Source organism: Salmo trutta, chromosome 36 (assembly GCF_901001165.1).
Source record: "Salmo trutta chromosome 36, fSalTru1.1, whole genome shotgun sequence".
Classification (NCBI taxonomy): domain Eukaryota; kingdom Metazoa; phylum Chordata; class Actinopteri; order Salmoniformes; family Salmonidae; genus Salmo; species Salmo trutta.
In genome coordinates, this window is record NC_042992.1 from 6616909 (window position 1) to 6624312 (window position 7404).

Sequence of the window (7404 nt, forward strand, 5' to 3'; positions counted from 1 at the left end):
CAATATACCACGGTTAAGGGCTCTTCTTAAGCACGACGCAACGCGGAGTGCCTGGATACAGCCCTTAGCCGTGTTATATTGCCCATATACCACAAACCCCCGAGGTGCCTTATTGCTATTATAAACTGGGTGGTTCGAGCCCTGATTGCTGATTGGCCCGACAGCTGTGGTATATCAGACCGCATACAACAGGTATGACAACATGTATTTTTACTGCTCTAATTACATTGGTAACCAGTTTATAATTAAGCAGTAAAGCCTGAGGAGGTGTGGTGTATATGGTCACTATACCACAGCTAAGGGTTGTGTCCAGGCCCTCGGCGATATACGTACTAGGTATCATTGTGATATACGTACTAGGTATCATTGTGATATACGTACTAGGTATCATTGTGATATACGTACTAGGTATCATTGTGATATACGTACTAGGTATCATTGTGATATACGTACTAGGTATCATTGCGATATACGTACTAGGTATCATTGCGATATACGTACTAGGTATCATTGCGATATACGTACTAGGTATCATTGCGATATACGTACTAGGTATCATTGCGATATACGTACTAGGTATCATTGCGATATACGTACTAGGTATCATTGCGATATACGTACTAGGTATCATTGCGATATACGTACTAGGTATCATTGCGATATACGTACTAGGTATCATTGTGATATACGTACTAGGTATCATTGTGATATACGTACTAGGTATCATTGTGATATACGTACTAGGTATCATTGTGATATACGTACTAGGTATCATTGTGATATACGTACTAGGTATCATTGTGATATACGTACTAGGTATCATTGTGATATACGTACTAGGTATCATTGTGTTGGCGATATACGTACTAGGTATCATTGTGATGGCGATATACGTACTAGGTATCATTGTGATGGTGATATACGTACTAGGTATCATTGATGGCGATATACGTACTAGGTATCATTGTGATGGCGATATGCGTACTAGGTATCATTGATATACGTACTAGGTATCATTGTGATGGCGATATGCGTACTAGGTATCATTGATATACGTACTAGGTATCATTGTGATGGCGATATGCGTACTAGGTATCATTGTGATGGCGATATGCGTACTAGGTATCATTGTGATGGTGATATACGTACTAGGTATCATTGTGATGGCGCTATACGTACTAGGTATCATTGTGATGGTGATATACGTACTAGGTATTGATATGTATTATTCTACTGTCACATTAGAAAAATGTACAACTCCCTTTATTCTTCTCGTAGGGTGCATTTTAAATGGCACTGTATTCTTCTTAGTGCACTCGTTTTGACAGGAGCCATCTAGGGAGCCTCTGGTTCGGAGGTAGAGGCCACTCGTTTTGACAGGAGCCATCTAGGGAGCCTCTGGTTCGGAGGTAGAGGCCACTCGTTTTGACAGGAGCCATCTAGGGAGCCTCTGGTTCGGAGGTAGAGGCCACTCGTTTTGACAGGAGCCATCTAGGGAGCCTCTGGTTCGGAGGTAGAGGCCACTCGTTTTGACAGGAGCCATCTAGGGAGCCTCTGGTTCGGAGGTAGAGGCCACTCGTTTTGACAGGAGCCATCTAGGGAGCCTCTGGTTCGGAGGTAGAGGCCACTCGTTTTGACAGGAGCCATCTAGGGAGCCTCTGGTTCGGAGGTAGAGGCCACTCGTTTTGACAGGAGCCATCTAGGGAGCCTCTGGTTCGGAGGTAGAGGCCACTCGTTTTGACAGGAGCCATCTAGGGAGCCTCTGGTTCGGAGGTAGAGGCCACTCGTTTTGACAGGAGCCATCTAGGGAGCCTCTGGTCGGAGGTAGAGGCACTATATCAGACAAGGTGTCATGCATCTAACGACAACCAGGGTTTGGCAAGGGATAAGTCTTTTTAATTTAGACTGTGACAAACCTAACCGCAACAGAAATTAAGTTTTAAGATGTATTTGCACAGACACTTCATGCACACATGCATACAACACCAGCAGACTGCACACAGTTCACACGGATGAGCGCTACATAAGGAGAAATAACTTCCATAATCCACCTTGTTGAAGGAACGTTATTGCATTTTTTCTTTCTGCTATGTTGGCACAGGTTGGGTTTTCAATGCGGTATGTTCATTCAATGTTTCCTTTCATCGTTTTTGCCACTTCCTTATCGGCACTATTGAGATTATGCGCTGAGATTATTTTTTATTTTTTTAAAGAATGCATTTACCCACAATGCATCACATTCACAGCATCCTTTAATATCTCAAAGAATTTTTTTTTTTTTCTTATTTTTATTGAAGTGCAGGGTGTACTTTCTGGTATTATGCTCAGTTTAAAAAATATACAGGACACAACAATGTAGTAATTTCATGTGGAGAGTTGGAAAATAAACGCATTCATTAGATTAGCATTGAAAATGTGACCAGCGGTTAAGAAATCAACTAATAAAGTGGATGAAAAAAAAACAAAAAACATTTCAAATTCATAGAATGACAATAAAAGTTGTTTGCTGAGCAGTTAGCTGAAATTCATTGTTTATTTTCCACTCCGATGGTGAACTGCTTACATTCACTTTGTCATTTTCGCTCGCTAATCCTGTGGAATCAGCAACAGCGCTAATACAATTTATTTTCAAACACTTTCCACATGTCAATTATTACGTTGTCTTAACCTTTTTTTGTTATCTTCAACCTAGGTATTATGGAAGCCTTTTCTCCTTTCTGCTACATGACTGAAGATGGTTAGATGATACGCCTTTAGACACAAATCTAGGATCAGCTTCCCCTCCCTTAATCCCGACCTGTAACATTTAAATGGGGCAAAAGCAAAACTGACCATAGATCAGTCTCTGGGTTGAGTGGAGGCTAAACAGTTTTGGTGGTGACAGTTTGACTGACCGGCACTGTGTGAGGAAGCGATACGTGTACAATTTTTATGTCCTCATCAGTCACAGCTTCTTCTGTGGATCCACTATTTCCCCTGGTTGAGCAGAACCAACTGGTTTGAGGTAAACAAAATCAGAATATACAGAGCTGTTTTAATTTCAAACTTAATACCTAAACTTCCATTTTGGAAGGGTATCTGTTAACGCAGCTTTAAAAAAATAAATAATAATAATAATAATGTTTTACTTGATATGCTAGCTATGAGGACCCTAGTCATTGCACATGTTTATATAGCAAATCATACCCTATGGTTATATTGTCCTTCCTGACGTGATGTCTCGGTAGGTTGACCCTGTGAGGATGCGAGCCATGACTTTGTACAATGTCATACCTTGTTATTATGTTCGATCTGCAAAATGGTGATTTGTTTTCATGGTCTGCAAAATTGTGTTTTTTTTCATGGTCTGCAAAATGGTCATTTTTCGTGGTCTGCAATGGTTTTGGACACGTTGCTCTTTGGTTGACATGCAAAATGTATTGAAGTTGGTAAGAGACTAAGCTTGTCATTGATCTAACATGGACAGTTAGTAACAGTTATAGGCCTATTATAGGAGTCTATGCACTTTGGTCCTCTAAAGGGAAATGGTTGTCCACAGAACAAGTGTTCCAAACTGACATTTTGAGACTAAATAAATCTTGGAAAACATGAAAGATTTGCTAAAGAACTTTTGACTCTACATCACTAACAAGTGGAGGAGCATTTATATATCAGAAGTCCTCTTCGGTTCTTGTTTTTTCGCTCTACTTTTGTGTGCAGTCTATCAACAGACTTCCAGAAAAGTAAAATGTAAAAAAAATCTGTGGATTAAAAAAAATTAAAAACACAAAATAAACAAATATATTTATATTTATGAAGAAAAACAAAATGCACTCCTATTCACTGAAGTGCCAATCCTGACCAACTAAAGACTTGAGGGTGATTTACATATGTCTTTTGACTTATTGATTCATTTAATTTTCTTAATATTTCCTTGAATGTGCACACGTTTTGTGCAAAAACATTGCTGCTCTATTTTCCTGATCTTATAGAGTCCATGATGTGGTTTCTCTGGAAGTGGCATTCTCTACTGCTTTTGCACTGTGGGATTGGGTCAGAACAGTCATTTTAATCGGCAAAAAATAATAATAATTTATTACATCATGCTGATCCGTCTAACTAAATATTGATGCTCTTTACTTACAGTTTAAAGCGTTGTTGATTTCACTGTGCAGACCTCACACTGATGCAGCTGTGGGACAGACAGTCCAGACGTTCGTTAGAAAGATGCAGGGCCATCAAGTGTAATTTTAGCCTGAGGCAAAGACTGCACTGCACATTAGGGCCCTGACTTTTTCCTAGTCAGGTCACATGGTCTGGAAAAGCTCCCAGCCCAGTTTATCAGGTCAGTTATCGTATCAGGCCAATACAGGGCCACGTTCAGTAGCCAAACGTTGCAAATGGAAATGCCACAAATGGAGAGCCAACGTTATTCCATATTCAACATGTCATGTTTGTTTTTACATAGAAATATTTCTATCTAAACGTTTGAAAATGTGGCGTTCCTGCTGAACGTGCCCCGGGGTTTCTTCACCTAAACTTCCATGTTTGCACATAATGAGTCTAACCCGTCTTCTCACAAAGAACTAAACAGCCAATTCAAAATGGACACTACTCACCAAAGTTTTTTTTTTTTTTTTTTTTTTACATTTTTTTTCTTGACTTTTTTAGCAGCATGGATATGGATGGTTCTAGAATATGTTTCAGTGGCATAATCTTCTTGGCTGTCCAGACCCAGTCAATCAACCAAACAACCAATCACTTGTCCTGAGACTTCTCTCAGCTATCTCTTGATTTAGCACAAGTAATCAGAAGCAGTTCTCTTGAGATGGGAAGCTAAATGGAAGCTACGTTATTGGCTTGAGAATGAACAACCAGTAATGCAATAAATATTCAAAGTCTGTCATCCCCAGAGGTTTAAGCCGCGTCCCGAAGTGCACCCTATTCCCTATTTAATGAACAACTTTTGACCAGGAGTCCATGGGATTCTGGTCAAAAATGGTGCACAATATTCCCCCTCAGTGGTGTCATAATACCCATAAAACCTAGTTGTCAAACAGGGAAATAGTTCTAATCGTTTTTGCCACCATTTCATTTTTCCCCATAGGCGATTTTAGAAACGCTTAAAATAAGGGCTGTGTTTTGTGTTGGCTTACCCTGGTGTGATGTTTTGATAACCGTGTAGATCTCTCTCGGACAAGGTGACTCAATATATTTGGCTCTTTTTACTTGCACAATCGAAAATACTTAAAGTAGACATCATGCAAGACTACAAATCCCTGCAAGCTCCTGCACATTGTCTCTTTCTGACATCTTTGCTAACAGGTATTGTGTCAATTTAAAACTTGCACAAGACAGTTCACAGAATTGTAAATTTTAAAGAAATGTAGCTAATTTATTCATTAATCCATTTAGCGAGCATTAGATCATTAATCCAGAGATTCTTACCTTTGCCGTGAGTTGTCAGTCTCGTTCAGATCACCAAGGCATTTGTAGTTCTTTATGATAGCCACATTAGCAGCTAATTAGCGTTTCATTTTGGGGGGGGGGGCTGTACAGGCAAATATATTAAGTCACCTTGTCCGGAAGAGATTTACGAGGTTATCAAAACGTTAAGCCTCCACGAAACACAGCCCTTGTTTTTAAGTGTTCCTAAAAAAAAAACCTATGTGGGGAAAACAATTGGTGCCATTTCCCTGTTTGACCACTATGTTTTACAGGCATTATGACTCATACTGTGGTATGTTTTTTATAGAGGGGAATAGGGGCATTTGGGAAGGCGTTTTAAGACTTCTTATTCAGGTTTTTGCCCTCTTCAAGAGGGCAATTAACAGAGATGACTGGGCAACAGTTTCCTAGAACAAATCTGGGATGCAGGAATGGGAAGTAATTTACATAAAAAAATGATAATCAATAGCCCAAGTGGAACTATGTGTATCTTCTGGACAAGATTTATAAATGGGGGGTGCTTATATTTTGTTCTCTTACACACAAGTGTGTAATGGAATTATTTTTAGTATTTTTTTCTTATTTTGTTTTGCATATCCGACTCCCACTGAGACGACTGCAGGGATTTGGGTCATGGCCAGGGTCGCCATTGTACAGTGCCCCTGGAAATATGTACATTTAGCTGAAGGAATCATCCATATTTTGTAATGACTGCGGAAATGCTTTTTAAGGCATAGTAAAGGGATAGGAGTTTTTCCCCTGGCCAAATGACAAGGAGAAACTATCTTGTGTCCCAAATGGGCACTATATATACCCTATATAGTGAACTACTTTTGACCAGAGACCTATTAGGTCTTGGTCAAAAGTTGTGAACCACATAGGGAATAGGGTGCCATTTGCTCTAGTGTCTGTTTCCCTGTCAGGCCCTTTGGTCAGGAACAACTCCTTGGCATGGATTTAAAAAATAATCAAGGTACATTTTGAAATGGGATCTTTTTGTTGTCTTCTGGCCTAGATTGTTTAACTGAGATAAAGTTATCTGAAAATCCTAAGCCACGCCTTAGTGCTTGGCTTTGTCAAATAAATTATGCTATCTAGGCTATAATTGTTTACAATGCTACATGTTTATAAAGTGTTTTTTCATACGTCATAACTGACCAGTCCTGATGTATTCTCTGGTCCTCTCATTTCGCTCTCTTTCAATGTATTTATTTCCAAAACAAATCTTTTATTTTCTTTTTGTTGCTTACGATAACCCATATTATACTGTGACTTGACATTACCGACGGTATGAATGAGTGACTGATACACTTCAACTGAACATGACACACACAAACATGAACACAGAAACAAAACAAATGCATTAACAAATATTAGAAATGTATAAAAATAAACTTGTCCGGTGGAAACTGTACAAAAAAAAGAAATAAAATGTTGCAACCCTTTCTCTCCTGTTTTTCCAATTCTTTAACAAGTTTTGAATGACTAAAAGATACTAAAACGTAAATGTATTTTTGCTGCCGCATGTGTAACATGCTGACCAGATGCGTCGTGTGCGCGAGCATCGCACAATAAATGTAGAAATCTGTTGTTCAATTATTGCACCAATGAGCGTTGCCAAGGGCTAAAATAGAAGTCAGTTCTATTTCTGACACAGATCGTGCTGAAAGTCCTGCCTCTCCCATCTCCTCATTGGTTTATAGAAGCAGGTACCCCCATGCCTTATCATTGGTTATACCCACGTGGGTGATTGAAAGATGAACTGTTTTGCCGGTCGTCGTGGTAATACTATGAAAGTTTAGATGCGATCACCATATAAGTTCAAAGATGAAAAAGTCTGGAAGAAGGAGAGATGACTGGAAATGATTCGGTTGGCTGTTTTATGTGTGGATGAATTGTCGGAGTAGAGGACCTTGTGCATTTCAGGTAAAATAACTCAATGTTTATATCCCAGGACAAATTAGCTAGCAACAGCAA

At 39.4% G+C, this 7404-nt stretch overlaps 1 long non-coding RNA gene across 1 annotated transcript; it reads left to right on the forward strand.

Annotated features, from left to right (window-relative positions):
* The first annotated feature begins 205 nt into the window (after positions 1–205).
* Positions 206–6872, forward strand: LOC115176315 (uncharacterized). The gene is made up of 2 exons (XR_003872215.1): positions 206–988; positions 1123–6872. It is a non-coding gene; the product is annotated as an uncharacterized LOC115176315 (long non-coding RNA).
* Positions 6873–7404: the final 532 nt, after the last annotated feature.